We start from the raw sequence: 22,056 nt of genomic DNA on the forward strand, positions 1-22,056 counted from the left end.
GTATTTAACCATTTGAACATTTGGCAAAAAGTTGAAGTTTCGTGAGTTGGAATACGACCTGGTGGTTTACGGGCCGTATACCACTTTACGGTCCGTATTTCACTTTACGACCAACTGGCCAAAGTGCAAATCTGCAACTTTCAAGTCTTCAAAACCTATAATTAGCCATTGTGGAGCATCACCTATCTCTTGTTCCCATTGCCTTTGGAATCTTGCTTAAGGTCGTCAAACGTCATTCCCTTCGCATTAAAACATCGTATACTCGTATTCTTCGTTAGTCTATTCGTTGTACGTTCATGGGGAAATTTCCGAGGTGTAACAACAAAAGATTAATCTCCCTGGTAAAAAAATTAATAAATGAGCTTCATGGACTCATTAAAGAGAAGAAGGAGATAACTGAGAAAGTTGACAGTACAGAACAAGAGAGGGATGACATGGTAGTATGCATCGTAAATCTACAAGAACAAGTTGAGGAAGTTACTACAGAAAACCTTCTTCTAAGCAACAACATCAAAGAGCTGATGAATACAACATCGGGAGAGAAGGAGGTATCAGACAAAGCTCAGGGTGAGCACTAGAGCAAACTTGAGCAAATCAAAATAAACCCTGAAGCTGAGAAACATTAGCATAAGGAGCCTCAGGAGAACCTGTGCGAAGTGAACATCAAGCTAGAAAAATCTTCTTAGAAGACCTGGTCCTCAACCTTTTCCATAGGTATAACTAATATAAAGGACATACAAGAATGTGGATCTTAAATGACCACTGCCTCCTATCATTCCCTTGGCAAAAGTAATCTTAAAGCAGAAGGATCAGGGTGTTCTCATTGTAAACAAGCCAGTTCCCTAGAAAAGAATCATCCTATCAACACAAATGCACCAAGGAGAAATGAAGACACTGATAAACAGAAGACAAAAAGCGAGGAACCTGATCACCACCAGAAAAGAGAAGATCTGCCTAAATGGAGAAAATGAAAGCGTATGCTTTTGGAAGGACCCCTTCCCGCAACTTTGTAAATGGCTACTTCAGAAGGAGATGCAGCAAAGGTGCAGAAGGCTCAGAGTAAAAATGTGGAATCAAAGATGTCGTGTCAGAGCAAACATGAAGAGACATGATCCCTCCTATTTCTCAAAGAGAGTGAGATGTTTTTTTTTGTTCTGGTTGAAAAGTGTTCCTCTGCTACATCTAACTTGCACAAGTATCATTACAGGTCTACACGCATGGATGTCTCAGAACAACGCAAGCTTAAAGACATGGCATAAGCCGGAATGATTGCCCAGATTTTTTGGAAAAAAAAATGACATCAACAAAAGGAGTCAAGAAACCCGGTCTCCGCAACTCAGGTTAGTAGTATATTTTGCACCTGCATAAAATTGAAACTATCATTTAAGTGCCATTTCATCAAAACTGCTTCGCTGAAATGCTTAAAATCTTCCTCCGAACGTTACACCTTTTCTAACCCGGCCCAATCATCACTTTACCCTATTCAAGTACCCATAATCGCTTCTCTATTTCCTCACTTGAAATCAGAAATTCAAATCACTCTCTCATTTCTCCTCGTCGTCACACAAACTTGCTCTCTCTCTCTCTCTCTCTCTCTCTCTCTCTCTCTCTCAAAACCTTCTTCATCCTTCTCTAAGTTAAAATCTCATAATGTCTAACAAAGAATTCACCTCTCAAGCCCCTTCTAAGACAAACCTCACCTCTTCTCCATCTAAATCCAAATATTCACCCAAATTTAATCAGCCTTTGTCTTCCCTAAAACCCCAAACTTGCTCAGATCAGAATCCCTTTATCACTTCACCAGAATCTCCTATCACTAGTCACTCCCCTAAAGAGTCATCACTTCCACCAAAAGCATCAGACCAAGTCGAGAAATCTGACTCCGTCAGTAGCGAATACACCGCGTCTGTCTCAAAATATTTTCGAGATACTAATGAGATGGAGGGACAAGAAAATGAAGTAGAAGTTACTAGTCAATCCATCGAGAGAACAGAGAAATCTAGTCAAGAGAACGAAAACCTGGTCTCTCAAGACATGCATAAGGAAGAAATTGTGTGCAATAACGAGGAGCACACCGGAGAAATCAACAAGGGAATTGAGGAAGATAGAAATGTGAAAAAAGGTAACTCTATTACTTCTGGGTGTCATAGAGAAGTAGATGATTTAATAGAAAAGTCAGTAGAGGAATCGCCTATAAAGGTAGAAGGGACCATCTCTAGGATTGGTCAAAATTGATCCAGTAAGTTGTATAGTGATGCCGTTCTTATGGCAGGTTTTGAAAAAACCTTAAGTGAAATGGGGGATGTTAGACTTTCAGAAAAAGAAAAGGAGAGACCTGTTCTTTCAATACAAGAAATGTCTGAATCTGAACACATGACAATTACTGTGCGGGATGAGGTACCAGGTTCTCCCACCGTGAACCGAGACTTGATGTTAAATCCTAGACCCGTATCCCATAATGTTTTACCCTTCGCGGAGATTGCACCTGAGACAGATCATGGTCAAAATGATCATGCAAATGAATCTGATGAAGAGGACATACCACTTGTCTTCAAGTTAAGAAAATGATCTGGGAGTAAACTTGCATCCAGAGTGAGAACTACTTTTGCTCGAACAACACACTCAACTCCTAAGGCAAACAAAGCAAAAGATACTAAGAAGACCAGAAGCACTCCGGTGAAGAGTCGATTGACTGATGAAATTGAAGTGGTGGATGTAGAAAATGCAACCGAAAATGATGATGATGATAAAGAAATAGTGGAAGAAAGGAAGGACGTTTCATTTGAGGAGGAAAATTCTGATAAAAGAAAAGGAGCAGAAAACACCAGTTGGGGGTGACAAATCTAAATCCTCAAAGAAAAGGAAAAGTTTAAGCAATGAGGAATCTGGTTCCTCAAAGAAACAGAGAGTGGGAAAATCTATAACTCAGAGTGAAATTAAAAGAAGGGAAAATCTAAAGAAGCAAAAGGTATTGCTTGGTAGGGTGGTTGACCCAGAAATCGCTGATAAATTTGGAATAAGGGGATTGCTTGAAATTATTGATTTGTAAAAATGGAGCCATCTGTTTGCTCCACCAATTCCAAATATTTACGAGGCACAGGTTAGTTGAGTTCTTTGCTAATATCTACTATTTTGACGACCATGGCACTCTTATTGCATCGGTCAATGGAACAGATTTTGAGTTAATCGAAGAGGTACTAGGAAAAATCCTCAAGGTTCCCACTGAAAGAATAAGGACTATCATTGGGTCTGCTTCAAGCAACTTCAAGGTTATGATTGCCCAAAACATGGTTGAAAATTGCAGGTGCGAGGGCAAGACTTATGAAGAAGGAAATGAAAGCAGAGTATCAACTCATGTTCGAGTTTGTCAACAAAGTGCTACTTCCAAGGGCTGAGGGTCGCACCATTGCCTCTATCGTAGACCTGGTTCTTATAGAAGCATTAGCCAACTTTCAACCCATTAAACTTCCTGCAATCATGATTGAGCACATAATCAAGGTGGTGAATGCACCAGAAGGAAAACATGGACTTCCCTACGATTTCTTTCTGACCAAAGTACTTGAGCATTTCAAGGTTAGAACTGACAAAGCACCAAGGTATCCAAGAAACACATGTTCTCCATAGCAACTCTAGAAGAGTCTGATTGTATACCTAGGAAAGGCGGCACTGGAGGCACCTCCATAATCTCGACTCTACTTGAGGCACAGGAAAGGATGACTTCTGAACTACAAAGGGTCAAGTCTGAGAATGTGCTTCTTTAGGCTCAATTAACTAAAAGAGAGAAAGAAGTTGGGTCCCAAGATGTCTTGAAGGATGCAAGAACTGAGATTGAGAGGCTCAAAATAGAAAATTAGAAATTAACTCTGAAAGTGGATGAGCTCAAGGATCAGATGCTTCAGGAACAACGTTCAACAGTGAACGCATAGATAAACTTCTGAATGCTCTGACCTCCTAAAATCCTTAATATTTCCACGATTAAAATCCCTCCTTCTATGCTCTCCCATTCTGATTACACATGTTTGATTGATATTTGGCACCTATGACCTTTTTTGGTTATGCACTTTCTGATCTGACTGATTTGGGCATTCAATCTGTTTTGTGTCTGATAAATTGCTTGTCTAACTTCTCTCATGTTGTGTTGACTTTGTGGCTCTGAGTTATCTATGCTGAACTTCGTTTTACTTACTTTTCGATGATGCCGAAAGGGGGAATAATTGGTAAAATGAGATTGGATATAATTAGTAAAGAGGGATTGGATTGATCATTGTCCTGTGATATGTGTACAATTGATGGGATTGATAGTTTAATCATTTGTTGTTACTTCCTTGGTTGCTGCTATGGCCTGGTTCTCAGGGGGAACAAGTGGGAATCCGGTCCTCAGAGGGAATACAACTTATGTGTTTGTCATTATCAAAAAGGGGGAAAATTGATAAGTCATGCTACCTTGTGTTTTGGTGTTTTGATGATTTGACAAACCTACTCGAGGAACCAGTTACGATGATAGAAAGACTAGGTCTCCTGAAGTGTCGTACAGTCAACTCTACAGCTGTAAAACTACTGTCACTGTAGTAGTACAACAGAGCATCATACAACAGCAGAGTTGCTTTATGGGCTATCACCTTCACTCTTCCTCTACATATTCAAACATTATGCTAAAGTGAAGATTTTGATTCTTGCAAAATCCAGAAATTGTTCAGATCTAAAAGTGCAAGTCTTCACCCATCAAGGTGTGTTCAAGAACAAAGCTTCAACAAATCCAAGGACCTGTTCTTCTACAACTGAAGTTGTGTTAAGTCCTAGGAGTGTTCAGTTTCTGTTCTTTTGTTCTTAAACCTGTAAACTTACTCTTCTCAAAAGGAAGCTGTTGTAGGTACTCTGAAGTCTCAGTAGTTATGCATAGGTAATTTACTTCATTCTATTGAGTGGTACCCTTGGCTAGGGTTAGTCAAGGTTTATTAGTGTGTTTGGATGGAGGTAGTCAAACAGTGTTGAACTCTCAAAGGCTACTTGTAGGAAGTGCATCTTCATAAGCGTTTGAGTGGTACACTAGGCTAGAGTTAGTCAAGAGTGCCTTGCAGTAGGGGTACTGTATTAGTTGACTTGGCTAGAGGTAGTCAAGAGTTCCTTGTAGTAGGGGTACTGTAAGGGTGGAGGGATTATGTGAGTTAATTCCTAGATTGCAAGAGTTGTAATCTGAAGTTGCTCGGTATAGTGGAGTTGAAATCCTACGTGGTAGGTCGTGGTTTTTAATCCCTTGAATAAGGAGTTTTTCACGATAATATCCTGTGTCTACTGCACTGCATCAAGGAACTGGTAAACAACTAGGTCCCTCATATATTGTTTGGTGGACGCACAATTCTTTATCACAACCCTCATGATCGCAAGCCTCACTTCCACGATCAGGGTGCACCAACAACTATTTCTGGTTCAAACTTGTTCCAAGATATCATCAAGACCTTCAGGTCTCAACTCAAACCATACCTACAAGCCACAAATGACCGTATCAATATATGCATTTTTCCAAAACAATTTGAAACAGAAATAATCAAAACGAGGGATCTGATTACGCTATTACACGAACTCTTAGTGTTGGAGTTTTAATATTAGGTACTATAATTGTGTGCGTGTTGTGTTCTTGTTACCTAAAATATTTGAAATTTGGTTACTATATCTTAATTCCTTTTTCCAGGAAATATCTTATCTTTTTCTTTTTATTGTTATATATAAGTAAAATTCATGTACTTATGTTGTCCATAACTCATGTTCACCTGCAAGCCCATTTTCCAAAGGAGACAATTTTAAAATTCATGAAATTTCTGCATCGTCAGTTTGTCACCTATTACTACCCAGACTTTTAATAGGGGAAGAGAGGAAAAAAGAAAGAAGGGAAAATCGGCTACATAAAGTCGTTTGGTGAAAATTAATACCGTCTCCTTTTACTTGTCCTGTATGCTAATAATAGTTGTCCATTTTTACTTGTCTAGTTTGAAAAACCAAAGAATAATTTACTATTTCATACCTATTTTACCCTTATTATTAATTATTGAGTTGAAAAGTTTAAAGAATTTTCAGTGGCTGCACAAATTTTAAAGTATGTTTTACTGACTTCAATCATTAGCTGACTTAGCAATAATTAGGCGTGATATAGTAAAATTGTCATTTTATTTTTGACTCCTTAAAAGATGTATAAGTCAATACATGACAGGTACAAATGGACGGAAGGAGTATAAAGATAATTTGAATGATTGAGCAACTTCATCATTCGAAAGCACTACATATTTGACTTTGCCTAGGATATTTGATAAAAAATGAATGGATGATGATAATGGACAATTTCGGCAAATTTTGGTTGGCAGTTATATTAATGCTATCTACGATGGCCCAAAAAATTAATTGCTATAATAAGAGCTGTGAGTACGTGAAAATTACTGCAACTTCAACATGAAACATGATGAAACAAGTACCAAAAAATACAACTGTTTTGTTGTTCAATAATAATGAAATAAAAACAAAACATTCTATTACCATATGCGGATTTAGAAGTGCCATCACGACTCACGAGGGACATAAAGGTCCTACATTATCTTGTGTCTACTGACGTGTGATAAACTTATTTATGTTTTTGTCTTAGATTTTTAGTTGTTTTGTTAGGGTAGGGGTCACACCTTAAAAAAGGGTATAAGACAACGAGATCAACTACTGACATAAGAAGGTTGGGAGGAGACGAGGAAGGGCTACTCCTCGAGCCGGAGGCATTTATCTGTATAATTTATTGATGTCGATATAAATATGTTCAATGGCCTGTAATCGTCCGTTTCCCCCTCGTTCCTATTCATGAGTTCTTAAAAAAGAATACAAAAGAAAAACATACATTCTATTTTTATTTTATTTTACCTATGCGATTGTTCAGTTACCTTTCCTGTCTCTATTTCCCTTATTTTCGGTTGCTTCTGCTGTCTTTTAATAAATCCTTTTTCTTTCTTTGTGCAGTTTTCAGTAAGTTCTTTCTCCTTCAACAGTAATTACCTATTCTATTTGATCATGCAATTTGTCATTGATAAAAATATAGCCAGCTGCGGATTTCTTTTGCCTGAATAACATATTGGTAAATAAACCGAATATTTCCATTTCTCTCCCCATACATTCTTAAAAACTCTTGCATATCAAGATTTGGACATGAACCCTTCTTACAGTCAACCCTTAGAATTAAATAAAAACTTAAAATGACAATTATCTAATTATGCAAGGAATCAAGGATCTTAACTAAAAAGAAGAAAAATATCTTTTTTACCAGCTCCTTAACTTCGTCTTCTGAATCTACTAGTCTACCAGTGAGGGTGAAATGGAGAACCAAGAAAATCAAGATCAAATCTAAGCTACGATTTCATCTCAATTCTCAGCCCATTAGCTTTAGTTTCGGCCATGTATATGTGTTAAATCCCATTAAAGAAATACACATAATCGATTTCAAACTCAATAAACTAGATGGGATGTGATTAAGATCCAAATCTGAACACACAAAATTCAAATCATGGATCGCATTTTGACTAGACTTCTAGGTGCTATGGTGTATCAAAGAGAATGCAACAAAAAAAGACTAATGAACTGTTTCATTGGAGAGAAGGAAGGCAAGGAAGAGGAACATTGCATGATTTTCCTTTCTCAAGACAAGTGCTGTTATTTATTCACACTAGTTATAACTGCCACTACTAGAAAAGGAGGTTTTTCCCCCCGACATTCAGTGGGAAATTTGTGCTATAAAACATGATTTTCCCACCCCATTCCCACTGAACAATCTCACTGGAAAAATGCATGGTGGGAAACATGTTCCAATTGAAATGCTGGGAAACTTCATAAATATTCCATGTGAAAACTCTACTATTTATGTTTTTCCCACCGACATCCAGTGGTTAATAGCCACTGAAGATTTTTCAGTGGGAAATCATGGGAAAATAATGATTTCTTAGTAGTGTGCATTATATCAGGCTGCCTTATAAAAGGTTGCTCATTCTCATCAACTAACTTAACATGATACCATAAAAATTGTTTACATGATAGCCGTAAACCAAAACATAAACCAAGTAAAACGACAGTGCTCGACCTTTCACATCCTTCCCAAGATTTTCTTTTAGACCCCATAGAGCAGTAGCAGTGGTAACAGTATCACCAATATTACAAGCCAATCATCTAACAAAAATGTCCGTCCCATCTGCAAAAAATTGGAGGACCCTATAACATCGTTTGTCCACAAAGGTCAATTTGGAATTAGAAGGAATAAAAAAAGAAGCATTGCATTTACTTAATCGACGTTCTATGTTGATCCAAACTCCGAATACCATTTCTCATGTCGTTGAACGTCCCCTGCAGAAACTGTGGGCTGTATTTTATCTAAGCTTCTAGGAAGTCATCCATCGTAACTGGAATTTTAAGAATATCGGCCTTGGATATGTTCTTAATCTCATCTGTGGTTTTCCCTTCTATCTTTCGTCTCATGCCATTTAAAGAAGCATCTCTGCAGATGTTTGTTAGATCGTCTCCACTGTAACCTTCTGTTCTTCGTGCCACTTGCTCAATATCCAGACCAGGAGCTAACTGCCATTCATTTTTAGAATCAACAACATTTTTAGGAGCATTAGTAACAAGACACAAATCTAGGGCAGGTCAGTTCAACTGAACACATTTCTTTCGGCTCAAACAGGACATGCAATGCGAAAAATATTGGAATGGCATAATACATAGATAGACACCTTAACTTGGCCTCAACTGGTAATTAAATACCCCAGCTTTGAAATGCATATCTAGACACCTTAACTTGGTTTAAGTTTCCCGTAAAACACACTTTTCCGGATGTGCATTCATAAATTGTGCATTCTCAAAGTTAGGGTGTTTACAGGGCCAACTTAAACCAAGTTAAGGTGTCTAGATGTGCATTTTCAAAGTTGGGTGTTTAGCTGTCAGTTGATGTCAAGTTAAGGTGTCTATCTATGTATTCTGCCTATTGAAATTTATACATATAATGAGATGACACTTATTTTGAATCCACAAACTCTAAGTCCTGGATTTCCCTTAAATGAGTAGCAGTTCTCCCTCACATCTCAAGAGTAGAGAAAGTATTTGAGTTTGCTTTCAAGCCGCAATGTAACAAAAGCTAATGTATAAAAAATTTAGGACATCACCCTTCCTTGTCATTTTAGTAACTTAAAAGCTCCATTGAGATGTAACCAAAAGGTCTCTTATTCTTTTTATCTTTTGGAGAATGGCAATTACAGAAGGTCTCTTATTATTATCTTTTATTTTTTCTTTTATATATCCCAATATTGTATTCGCTGTAATATTAAGTCGTCGGAAGCAATAACATAGTATAGCTTAAGTAGCTAGTTCAGTTATTATGTATAATGTAAATTTTCTTTGTTAGTAAGAAAATTTTCAGTCTTTTATGACTTTGATCATCGAATCTATTCTTTTGAGTAGGATATATGATGATAATATAGCAGAAGAACATCTTCTTACAAGACAAAAACAATGATAGCTTACCTCGATTGATTTTATCTCTATAAGCTCCTTACGGCTCTTAAAATCAGGAAGCGGGATGTATATCCGCTTTTCTAGCCCCTCCTACAGTGAATCACCAATAAAACAAGATCAATAGCTGAAAATAAAGCGAATATTGACTAGGAATTTAAGGAGTAAAGTTAACCTTAGTGCCTCGTCAAGACTCCCAGGGAAATTTGTTGCTGCCAAAAGTGTCACCGGTTTACCTGATGTATTATTAGAGTTGTTTAATCCATTGATGTGAACTAGAAGTTCAGACTTCATCCTTCGGGATGCTTCAGTCTCTGTAACAGACCTGAGAAACAGCTTCAAAGTATTACAATTAAAACTAAAAATTTATAAGTTTAACATGCTAAAGAAGCTTTTATGCTCAAACTAATGTTGATTGTTGAGCATATATATTATTGTGGGATGTATGCAAACACAAGAGATAGGTGAAGGACAAAATATTTAGAGTTTAAGATTTATGCATTGACGTTATACAAAAATCAGGCTACTTATAATACAAATTACAAAATCTTTATGATAAAACATTAATTGGTGACCTGATAAAGATAACTAACTGCAGGCTATAGATATGATCTAGCAAATAACGGTTTAAACACTAATGCATTGCTCAGACGCATTAATTGGTAGCTTGATAAAAATCTCTACGGTTGGAAAACATACAGTACATATATACCAGTATGTATCAATTCAGAGCAGACTTAGCTGCTCAAGTGAAACTTCAGTTTTGGTAAAACATACACCTTTTATTTTCCTTAAACTTCAGTTTTGGTAAAACATACACCTTTTAAACTTGTCTGCTCTTTGTAGCTCCTTGCAAGGCTTAATTAGTAGAGGCACTTCACTTATTTACTGGGGAAAAAGCAACAACAAGCTGGTCATCTCTCTAGTTACTAGGACGTGTAAACCCGTAACATTTATCTACGCCTAGAAGTCAAAATATGTTACTCCCTCCGTCCCAATTTATGTGGCACCTTTCGGATTTCAAGATTCAAACAAGTCTTTCTTTGACGGTGATTTTTTCATATATCTTTTAAATATTTTGAATGGTCAATCATTATAACTTATAGTACTTTTTTTACTTGAAGATTCCATGCCCGAATTCACGGTCAAAATTAAACTGTTTGATTCTCGAAATTCGAATTAATGAGAAAAATACTTTTGCCAAGTGTGTTTTCCCTGTGCCAGGTGGACCATACATAAGAACTCCTCTCCAAGGTCTCCTAGTTCCCTGCAAGTAACATTCAATACATTAAGTATCCATTACTCTTTTGTTATTGTGCCATGTAGGTACAACATGTTCATAGTTGCAAGTCAGAATTTGTATATTAGTAAGAAATTGTAACTTCCATTGGGTTTAGATGAAATATTTGCGGAAGTCATTTCCCTCAAAGGAAAACTTTTTTTCAGGAAGTTAGATGAAATGTTTCAATTCCTTTGGTTTTTGGTTGGTCAATATTAAACATCAATAAAAACGAAACTAGCAAATTCGGAAATATTTTGATGATTTTATTTTCAAGTAAGATTAAATAATAATGTCTAAATGTGTTAGTTGGAGCGATTGATATGAATTCAACTCTCTCAAAATGGAACCTATTCCAAACATATATGCCATGGTTCCTTACAGGGGCGGCTCAAGAGAACCTGTGGCCTAAAGCCGGAATTTAAAAGGAGGCCTTACATTTATTTAGTAAAATTTTAATATATTTTATTTGTTATTTATTCTTATAGCTTTTTTAAAGTGTATTTTTTTTCAATTGAACTCATGTAATTTTTCATGAGACATTAACCGAATCATGAGTCTTATATTCTGTGTTACGATCATTTCATCGATTTAGTTTTTTTTTTAATTTAGTTCAAGCGATTGTTACAAAAAACTTTTCAAAATTATTTTATAAGCAATGGAAACATTTAAAAATAGAAGTAAGACTTCAGGCCAATAAGAGTATCATCTTCTACATATAAATATTTTCGTATCACTTTAACTAACAAAATAGATTAAAACTGTCAATGACTATTATGCCTTAAAAAATATTTAAGGGGCTTAATAATGTCTTTTCTATTCTGATTGTTTAATAATCTACTTAGCTTGAGCTTGAAAAATATCTAAAAAGGCACTCAAAGAGTTATAGAAGATCTTACAAAGGCAAAAATATAAATTAGATTGATTTAAGTTGAAGTGAATTAAACCATATTACAAAATAGGAAGTAATTATAAATTTAATTGACTACAACTTCTAACTGTGATTACATCAATCATATTTCTAAAAAGTAGCATAAACTTTGAAAATATATATATGTAATATTTGATAGTAAAATGATCCAGAAAATTATTTATCACTAATAATAAAAATATTTTTTTTTAAATCATATATATAATACAAATTATTTTGGGGCCCTAATATATTTGGGGCCTAAAGCCGCTGCTTTGGTGGCTTTAGGCTTCAGCCAGCCCTGGTTCTTTACAAATATCTAAATTTGATATTTTAGATACTTTTTCAGACCTATTGTCAATATTAAGTAGTAAAAAATTGTATCAAATTGAAAGTTAAGATAGTTATAAAGAAAATACATAATTTTCCTCCTTTGGGACACCAGAAAATGATGAAAAATATTTTACTGAAATATTATCAAACGTACACCAATATATCGTTCATTAGTATCCTAATATTCAGAATCAAATATTTGCAATACCTGGAAATACTCAGGCATCAACAGTGGTAGTACCACTGCTTCCTGTAGAATCCTCTTGACTTCACTTAATCCTGCAACGTCATCCCATTTCACCCCTGGATTAATTTTTTCCAATATTTCCTTTTCAAGCTTAGCAGTAAATTCAGGATCAGGTCCCTTTGTACTTTCCTTTTGACTCAACACCTTTTACACCATTCTGAAAGTTGTAAACAAGGACGGTAAAAATACTATAAAGTCTCAGCTTAGTATAATTAGAGTAAAGGAGCTTTTCGGTACACCAACTGCTCTAAAAAATTACATCAATTTAACGCATACTAACTTGATTTTATTTATGTAACAATAAATCCACTGCTTTTATGTAAAATCTCATCTATAATCAATTTTGCCATGTAGAGCGAAGATTAAAGATTATTTGAGATTGGAGTTTGGTAAAATACTTTGTGATTTGAGTCTACATGATGGCCTTAAAAGCAACAGTTTTAAATGTTTTCGTATATTATTAAAGACACATGAGGTATTTGTACAACTTGTTGCCCAGAGTGTCCGTAACTATTCACCTGCGCAGCAGAGCTGATCCGTCCACCCTGTAAGAGTTTTATAAAAGAAAAAGAGAACTTTGTAATCTAAAACAAGAAATAGTTGGAAAAGTATAATATAACAAATTCTGTAAAGATTAAAAAAATTATTTAAGATCGGAGTTGGGTAAAATACAGTATGTGATTTGAGTCTAGATGATGGCCTAAAAAGCAACATTATCAAAATGTTCTCGGATAATATTAAAGGCACACGAGATATTTGTACCACTTGTTGCGTTTTCTTTCTGTAATTATTCACCTGCCCAGCACTTTGAATGTTGTTTGAAACAGTAGAATTGTTTGAGTAATTAGTTGCCGGTAGACCTGCAAATTGTTGTTGTAGTTGTTATAGTTGTTGCTTTTAGACTTGCAAATTCTGTCCTACTGTTGGCTTTGCTTGTAATGATGCCACCTGCAAAATTTGCAATGTACCTACTCAAATTATAAGTCCGTGTGATTTTAGACTCATACTTTAATTCCTTGGATGGCCAATCAAGTTTAGAGAATATCTTATAAAAGTTATTTTTGTTTCATTTAAGACAATAAAGTAATTCAAGTATCACTATTTTTCTCAAAAAATACTAAACACCTCAAAAGCCTCCTTCTCTCCTAGTTGACATGCCACGTTATTAGAGCCCCATATTTTTTGATAATTGACTTATTTAACTCATCAAACTCATTTAATCAAATTCATATTTTATATCTAATCAAATATGACCCGATTAAAAAGCGACAAAGGAACAAACTAACATATAATCTAAATGAATTAGAATTAAAAGAGAGAATTTTTTTAAATCTATACATAAGTATTAAAATTTAAAATTCAAGTATAAAAAAATTATTTAGAGCTTTAGTTTAATATGTTCCTAGGTATTAACATGATTAACATGACAAGTTGGAATATCTATGTTACACCTCAGATTTTCGCATGTTAAAATCGCATCATGAGTTAGTCGACGCAAGTTCAAAAAGAAATTATCTTGAAGTTAAAAGGGATTGAGCTTATTAATATAAATGGTTACAAGAGTCTATAAATAATATTATTAAGTGGCGGAAGATTTGGAGGGTAAATGAATCAAAGAAGCATGAGTTTCGTCAAAAGTCGGCAAGTTGGGAATATGATAACTTGTACTTTTGGGTGAGATTAGGAGTTCTTCACATGCTAAGAAAATAATAACATGAAGTTTTTAATCCTATAATGGTCGTTTGTTAAGTTTGGAAGTCAACCGAGTTGTAATACAAAAGTCGACAAAGGGCGTCGCAAGTTAAGTTTGCAAATTTCACTGAAATTTGGGTCAGATGTCACAGAGCTTTTCTCTCAATCTACTTGAGTTACAGGATGATCCACCTATCAAATCGAAGGCCTACGAGTCTAGTTTCCAGTGCATTTTACCGTTCATCGATACAACATCGGAGTAGAGAGAAATTCACATTTCCGTCCAAGGACACAAACTGTCGCGGGAACAGTGTGCTACTTTAAATTGCCCAAGTATATATAGGCCCCTTGCACGAATTTTTCTTCCATTTTCTCACCATCCCTAACCTAGAAAACCCTCAAACCCTTTCCAATTAATCCTCCATCAATCTCAATCCAAACCAAGAGCAAATATATCAACTTTAACATGAAGAACAACATGGCAACTTCGAAATTGTGATTTCTTCACTATTTCACCTTTCGGAGGAAAACCTTGCTTTGAAGTAACTTGGAGTTTGAAGTGATTTTCATGCCCTAAGGTATATTTTAACTTCCTTTTGATCTCTTTGAACTTCTACAAGTAATTGATCATAGAAATTGGTGAAAACCCCCCATAGAACAAGCTCTTCTATATTCTTATGAAACTTTCATGAACTTAGCTTATTTGTTGGGCTGTTTTATATGGTTTTGTTGTGTTGTTTGGATTTATGGTGATATGGATGGGATCATATTGAAGAGGAGAAGTAGAAAAGTAGAATTTGGTAGCGTTTTACGGGAAAATTTCGCTACAAAAAGGGCATATAAATTCATGCCCATGAGTTGCTCGACTAAATGTCTAAATGAAGATTTCTATAAGCTATGACCTTGGTTTTGATTTTGAATAGTCCGTATTATGTAGGAAATCATTCTTAAGGCGTTCGAGGACTCGGGAAACATATATAACTCCATCGACGAGGTATGTAGGGATTTCTCTTCTCTTTTGTGGCATGACTAGAACTCGACGAACATTTCATTGATACATTCATTTTGTGAAGACATAAGTCAATCATGTTCTTTTACTTGAGCAGCCCTCTACTTCATACATAACTTATATTAAAGTGCTGCCCATATTTCCATGTTTCTTTGGTTATCGATTGAAACGTTTTCGTAAAACTTGAGTCGGGCGTATCTCAAATTGGTTAAGCTTACCTCTTCTCCGAAATAGCTTGTATTAAAGTGTATTCCCGCATTCTTATCTTTCTTGTCCATCACTTAAAGATGACGGACCTTCCATTGATATATGTTTCCACTAAATATGAGATGAATACGATTCCTTGTGATTGACTAATCTTTATTTCATATATGATTGCATCAAACGCCTTTCATGCTTACATACCTCTTTTGGCCATTGAATTGGAATGTTCCGCTAACTTGGATTGATCATATACCATCCGAATGAGTTGAACTTTATTTCATGTGTAACTCATACCAAGTATCTTACATGTTCTCCATGTGGTTGTCTCTTTAATTGAAAGGTAAAGAACGTAGCGACAATAACGATAGTCGGAGGCTAACGACGATAGGTCACTCCGACTCTTTTTATTATATCTCTTCCGAGGTCAGTCTTGCATTGCACTTATATATATATATATATATATATATATATATATATATATATATGTATGTATGTATATATATATATGTATATATGTATGTATGTATTTATTTTCATTATCGAGCCACGCTATTGTCAGCCGGGTAGGCACTTATATGTGCACCTTGACATGTTTCTTTCTTTACCGAGCCGTGTTGTAGGCGGTCGGGTTGGCACGTAGCTGTGCACCTAGATGCATTTCTTTCTTTACAGAGCTGTTTTGTAGACGGCCGGGTAGGCACATAGCTGTGCATTGCCACTGATCAGTTGGGCAGAGACGATGTTATGATGATGAGCTCACCCCACAGAGGGATTTATTATTGTTATATGATACGATATATGCCTCCACATTGAGGAATGATTTTACGAGCATGCATTTACATTTATGTCATGGTTATGGTCGCCCTCAGTGGCCTCATTCAGAGTTTCAGGTTGTCTCTAGATCTCTTCCCATGATTATCCGTATCTCTTATGCTTATGTTATGTTTACACTTACCGCCATACATACTCGGTACATATTTCATACTGACGCATTTTGTGCGCTGTGATCATGCCCACAGGTACGGTAGACATATTGGTGTACCTTTCTCAGTAGGATACCAGAGTTCAGCAGGGATGTTCGCACTCCATTCTCCAGAGTTGCTGGTCAGAGTCATCAAATGTGATGCATGAATGTGTGTGTGTGTGTGTGTGTATATATATATATATATATTACGAGTATGGCTATGGATACATCGGGGCCACTGTCCCGACTAGTTGATGCATATTAGTGCTCTTAGAGGCTTACAGACTATCAGTCAGTGTACAGGTATTGTGTTTGGCCTTGCCGGCCTTCTGACTGGTTGTCTTTCTTGGTTGTGGCCTTGTCGGCCCTAGTTATGCATATATGTGTTGTTGGGCCTTTTCTGCTTGCAGGTTGTTATGATATACTTCTTACTATTATTATTCAGTGGTCTCGTCGGCCTATGATTCACGTTATAGAGTTTAGATATCACAGTTGGTTCGCTCGGCCCCTTCGGGTGCCGGGTGCCGGGTGCCTGCCACACCCCCAAGGTTGGGGTGTGACAAACTTGGTATCAGGGCAGGTTTGTCCTAGAGATGCCTGTAAGCCGTATCTAGTAGATTCTTGATTATGGATGTGTAGCGCGCCACATTTATAATCAGGAGGCTACGGGACATTTAGGATGTTGCCTTCATTGGAATCTAGATCGTGCGGATAGCGCGGAGTCATAAGTATTTGAATTACTCTTTCTCATCTTGTCCTTCTTTTTTCAGCAATGCTGATCTGCTGATCTGAAATAAAAGTACAGTTAAGAGAATATGAACAGGGATACCGGAAAAAGGTATTAGTCACTTTCCACCCTCTAATGTGAATCCAAGAGCTTCAGAGGTTACCTTGTAGTGAAGTAAAGAGGTAAAGAGTTTGAACGAAGGCAATCAAGGTATGATCTTTTGTCTATGATTTTCGATGAGCTAGTATGAGTATCTAAAGCATGTCCCCGCTAATAACTTATGAGGCAACGATCAGAATTCTTAAACCTGACTGTTGAAGTTGTTTGTACTGTATTTGGGCTGCCTTGACTTGACAAGATTTGAAAATTTGTATCCGACTATTGATGAGATTAGGTAAGACGTATATAGTTAATACAAGTTGTAAGTTGAAGGAATAGATGATAAAGTTGTGTTATAAACGGGTATTATATGACAACTTGACAGGTCGAACTTACTTTTGATATTCAGAGTCGTAAGAAATGTTGTTAGGTTGTGATTTGGTATTGTGGAAGATGTTCCAAGGTAAGATATTGTTTCCTCTTTATGTGTGTGATTCGATGATGTCATAAATCTAAGATGGGATAAATGGTGCACTTGAATTGATAATTGTATCGTGTGTATATGTTGAGCGAGTTTTGTTATATTGACTGGCTGGAAATGTGACGTATATGTATTCATGCCAGGGTTGATAGTGTAAAATAAATCTTAAAGGGGAGTTAGAAGGGGTTAATGCAGCAAAACTATGTTAAAGCAAGCTCACCGTTCGTCGGCTAGTTGATAGACTTCATTATGTTGAGAATAGTATCGCTTCTCCATTGTGGATTTGAATTATAAGGAATTACCCAGGAATGGAGGACATTATGGAAACAATAAGTGAAGGAAGAATGAGAGAGAATGGGCAACGACTCGATGAAAGTGAGTGAAAGAGGAGCGATGCAGAATAAAATCGATGATTGTATGAATATAAGGTAATGCTATTATCATAACAGGAATCTATAAGTCAGAATAGTTAAATTGTTTCGGGAAAGTTTTAGGTTCGTAGAAACATCGGAAGCAAGTTTCGACGGAAGTTCTGCATCTAAGCGTAGGCCGACACAACCTGCGGCTACCAAAACACCACCTGAGAGACACAGGCAGAGCCTGCGGAGCCGCAGGTGGCGTCGCAGACCTTGACAGGGAGTGGAAGTCGGTGTTTTAATTTGGGGGCTTATATGACGATCACTTAAGTTATAATTGGAGACCTGTGCTAATGCGCGTGTGAAATTTGTAGATGATGCCTTCAGTAGGAATGGTGAGGAAAAGAAACAGGACTGGCAGGAGGAGATGTTATAACAAAAATCTTAGATTAATAGGAATACGAAGGAGACTATGACATGAATTGATTATAAACATACAGGAAATGGGTGACGATAAGGTGTTTGAACAAGATTCCTGGAGTAAATAAAGGATTAAGGTTAATAGAAAGATAGAACGGGAACGGGCTAGATACGATAAATATAACGACAAGAAGCTGGACAAAAAGGATGATAACGGTAAGAATCGAAATAGCAAGTTGGCGAGCTACATAATCCTAATCGGCGGACTTGAAAGCCTGATGAGATGAGGTTAGAAAACAAAATGCCTCTGGAAGAAAGGTGAGCTTTATGGAAGAAAAATCAACATTTACAAGGTATCTTGAGAAGAAATTGGAGTATGAGAGATTCTGTAAAACGAATAAGACATTGATAGCTTGTAAAGTATATGGACGTGCGAGCGAATAGCAACAACGGAATAAGACAAAGTGTGACTCATCCAAGACTAGATCTTCCATGAAAGCTTAAAGTAAAGGAGTGTTTTGATAAGAAGGGATAAATGCAAAAAGGGAAGTGAAAAGTATCGCAAAATGAATAACAGTCACCAACGGGTACGAGAGAAAATATATCGGTATATATATGAATATGGGGAGTTCTCGCAATAAGAGGTTGAATACGAAGGATAATTAACTGAGGACGAAATGTTAAAAGACATGGATGTTATCTCTACACGAAAGGGTAAAGCAAGAATTTCTTCGATACGAGGGATGTGGTGAAGGAAGTAAGTTGACATACAAGGAATTGTTTTTTTTTTTTTTGAAAGAATAAGACGATAGGAACAAAAGTTGTAATAAAGTGAAGTCTTTGGAAATTATTGAAAGGATGATGCCCCAATAAGGGGGGAAGCTATCAAAGGAAGTCTAATGTACCCGGTAATTAGGAGATGTTAGGGAAAGTATACGTGAATGAAAAAGGGGACACTCATCAAAAAGAAAACTAATGTAGAGGGAGTAACGGTAATTGCAAGCAAGTTCGGGTTCGAGAAAGTGATGTGCCGTGAATTTTAGCACATTTTATGCCTTTGTAACTAGACATGTTGCTTGATTTTAAGTGTTTTTACATTGTTTCTTATGTTATTTTTGTGTTTTATAGGGTTGATTAACTAAGGATTGGAAATGAGAAGTAATGCTAAAAAAAGGGACAAATTGGAGCTAAGCGACGCTCCGTAACTCATGTTACGGACCGTAACTCATGTTACGGACCGTAACAGGGTCCGTAACTCATGTTACGGTCCGTACCTTTGAACCGTAACAGGGCCTGAATTTCCAGAAAGTTTCATTGAAACCATCAGTGTTACGGTGGAGTGTTACGGTCCGTAACTCATGTTACGGTCCGTAACATGTCACCGTAACATGAGCTAAATTTCCAGAGAGTTTCAATAAAACCTTCAGTGTTACGGTTTAGTGTTACGGTCCGTAACGCATGTTACGGTCCGTAACCCTTCACCGTAACATCATCCAAAATTCCAGAGAGTGCCAAGTAATTGTCACCACTTACGCTTCAGAAGGACGGACCGTAACACAGGGTACGGTCCGTCGCATGGTGGCCGTAACGTCAAAGTGGTCAAATGACGAAATGAAGGACGGACCGTAACCTGAGTTACGGTCCGTAACAATGCGGCGTAAGGGCATTTTTGTCCAGAAACGTGGCGCGATTTTTGGCTCTATAAATACATAATGTAGGGTTTTAATTCAACATTCAGATTTTATTTTAGAGGCATAAACCCTAGGTTTTTAATCTTGAAGTGATTGGAGCATTTAAGGCAACAACTTCACTCTCATTCCATCTTGTATTAGTATTGTAAGTGTATTATGTTAATCTTTAAGCTTTTTCTATCAAGAAACATTATGAGTAGCTAATTTCAATTCTAAGGTTGTGAATCCCATGATGGGTATTATGTGAATGAGTTTCTATTATTGATATATGCATAATGGTTGTTGTTATTTATTCTATCTTTGAGTTGTAACGTTGGGTAATGATTGCAAGCATTAGCCGAAGCCATTATATTGACTTTTCTTGGGAAAGAGAGTCAATATTGGTAAGATTGAATAACAATGACTCGAGGCGTTAACCCTCGTTTAATAGATTAACTTAGGAATAAGAATAAGTCTAAATTGGCATCATTGGTCGCTCTTCGATTGTAACTCTTTTATATTCGGAAGAATCATAAAGAGGAAATACTGCTTAACTGTTGGGAAACATTAAGAAGTCTTTAAGAGACCAAGTGCATATTCATAGAACAACCATTAGAAGTATATCACTTTGAAACCTGAAGCATAATATCTAATCAAATTGGGGAACACAACCTTAGTCTCTCTCTCTCACATTAATTACATTCTAAGTCAAAGTATTAAATTACATTATTCAACAATCAATTCAAACTATCCGGAATAGGATTAAAGCATCTAAAGACCGGTATCGCATACGATTAGTAATCTTTTCTCTCCATATTCCCTGTGGGATTCGACCCCAACCTTGTTGGGTTACTATATTTGACAACGTCCGCTTTACGCCATTAATAGGTGTAATTTGAGCGTATCAAATTTTGGCGCCGTTGCCGGGGAATACGGTTCAGAAATTACTAATTTTTGTGTACTATTCTTTAAAACTTTTTCTATTCCATCACACCTCGTTTGCTGTTTTAGTAAACCAGGTGAACATGGCTGGAAGACCCCATCGCAATCAAGGGAACCAAGGGGGGATCCAAGTGAACCATCCTGCACCAGAAGAAGAGGAGGATGAGAATGTATTTGCAGAATTCATCGACGAAGCTGATTATGCTTCTGCTGTAGTTCCCCCGAGAACAGGAAATGCTAATTTCAAAATTGATAGTTCTATCTATCAGCTATTGAAACTTGAAGGCTATTTCCGAAATTCTTCGGAGGACTGTCCACTTCGACACCTAAAGAATTTCGTGCATGTATGTTCCCAACAATCTCAAAGTGCTGTTCCTGCTGATGCACTGCGACTGCGGGTTTTCAAATATTCATTAGCTGGCCAAGCTAGGGAATGGTATGAAAAGCTCCCGAGCAATACTATTCATACCTGGAATGAGCTGGCCAATATCTTTCTAAAAAAATGGTTCCCACCCAGCAAAAAGGCTGAGCTTCGGGATAAGATTTTTGGGTTTAAACAACTTCCAGGGGAACAACTATATGCTGCATGGGAGAGGTTCAAATATTATCTAGCTCAATCTCCGAATCATGGATTTCCAGATGCAATTCTCACAGAGAAGTTCTACAAGGGGCTAGATACAATGAATCAAATAGCTGTCAACACTGCAGCTGAGGGATGCTTTATGGACAAAACCTTTGTCAACATCACCCGGTTGCTCGACAAGCTTACTACCCATAATCAAGCCTGGCATTCGACTGATAGAGAATTCCTATCATATGGTAGTCCCTCTGTGGCCGCGGTGGCCAAAGAAAATCATGAGCGAGATCATGCGTTCGCTCAACTGCAAACCACCGTGGATTTATTATCCAAAAGGCTTATGGAGAAAGAGGCCAAATGTGTAAACGTTATCGATGAGATGCCACCTCATGCTCCCGGAATGTATCAAGTTTCTGACGAAACTTATCTTGAGGGGCAGCCACAATATGAGGATGCGAATTATGTCAATAACTCGCAAGGGGGTTATCAACGGCAAAACTACCAAGGTTCCGGTAATCACCCATGGCAAAGGCCTCAACAAAATTACCAAGGACAGAATTATGGAAGAACTGATCAGGGTAATCCCAATCAAGGGAATTACAATAACAATAATTATGGCAACAA

The 22,056-nt window shown here is 36.8% G+C and overlaps 1 non-coding gene and 1 pseudogene across 1 annotated transcript; both read right to left on the bottom strand.

The window, feature by feature from the left end:
* Positions 1-7,720: 7,720 nt before the first annotated feature.
* LOC132612130 (katanin p60 ATPase-containing subunit A1-like) lies at positions 7,721-15,270 on the bottom strand (annotated as a pseudogene).
* Positions 15,271-21,382: 6,112 nt separating this feature from the next.
* LOC132612403 (small nucleolar RNA R71) lies at positions 21,383-21,489 on the bottom strand. Its single transcript, XR_009571769.1, has one exon. It is a non-coding gene; the product is annotated as a small nucleolar RNA R71 (small nucleolar RNA).
* Positions 21,490-22,056: the final 567 nt, after the last annotated feature.

The sequence above is a fragment of the Lycium barbarum genome, chromosome 9, assembly GCF_019175385.1.
Source record: "Lycium barbarum isolate Lr01 chromosome 9, ASM1917538v2, whole genome shotgun sequence".
Lineage (NCBI taxonomy): Eukaryota > Viridiplantae > Streptophyta > Magnoliopsida > Solanales > Solanaceae > Lycium > Lycium barbarum.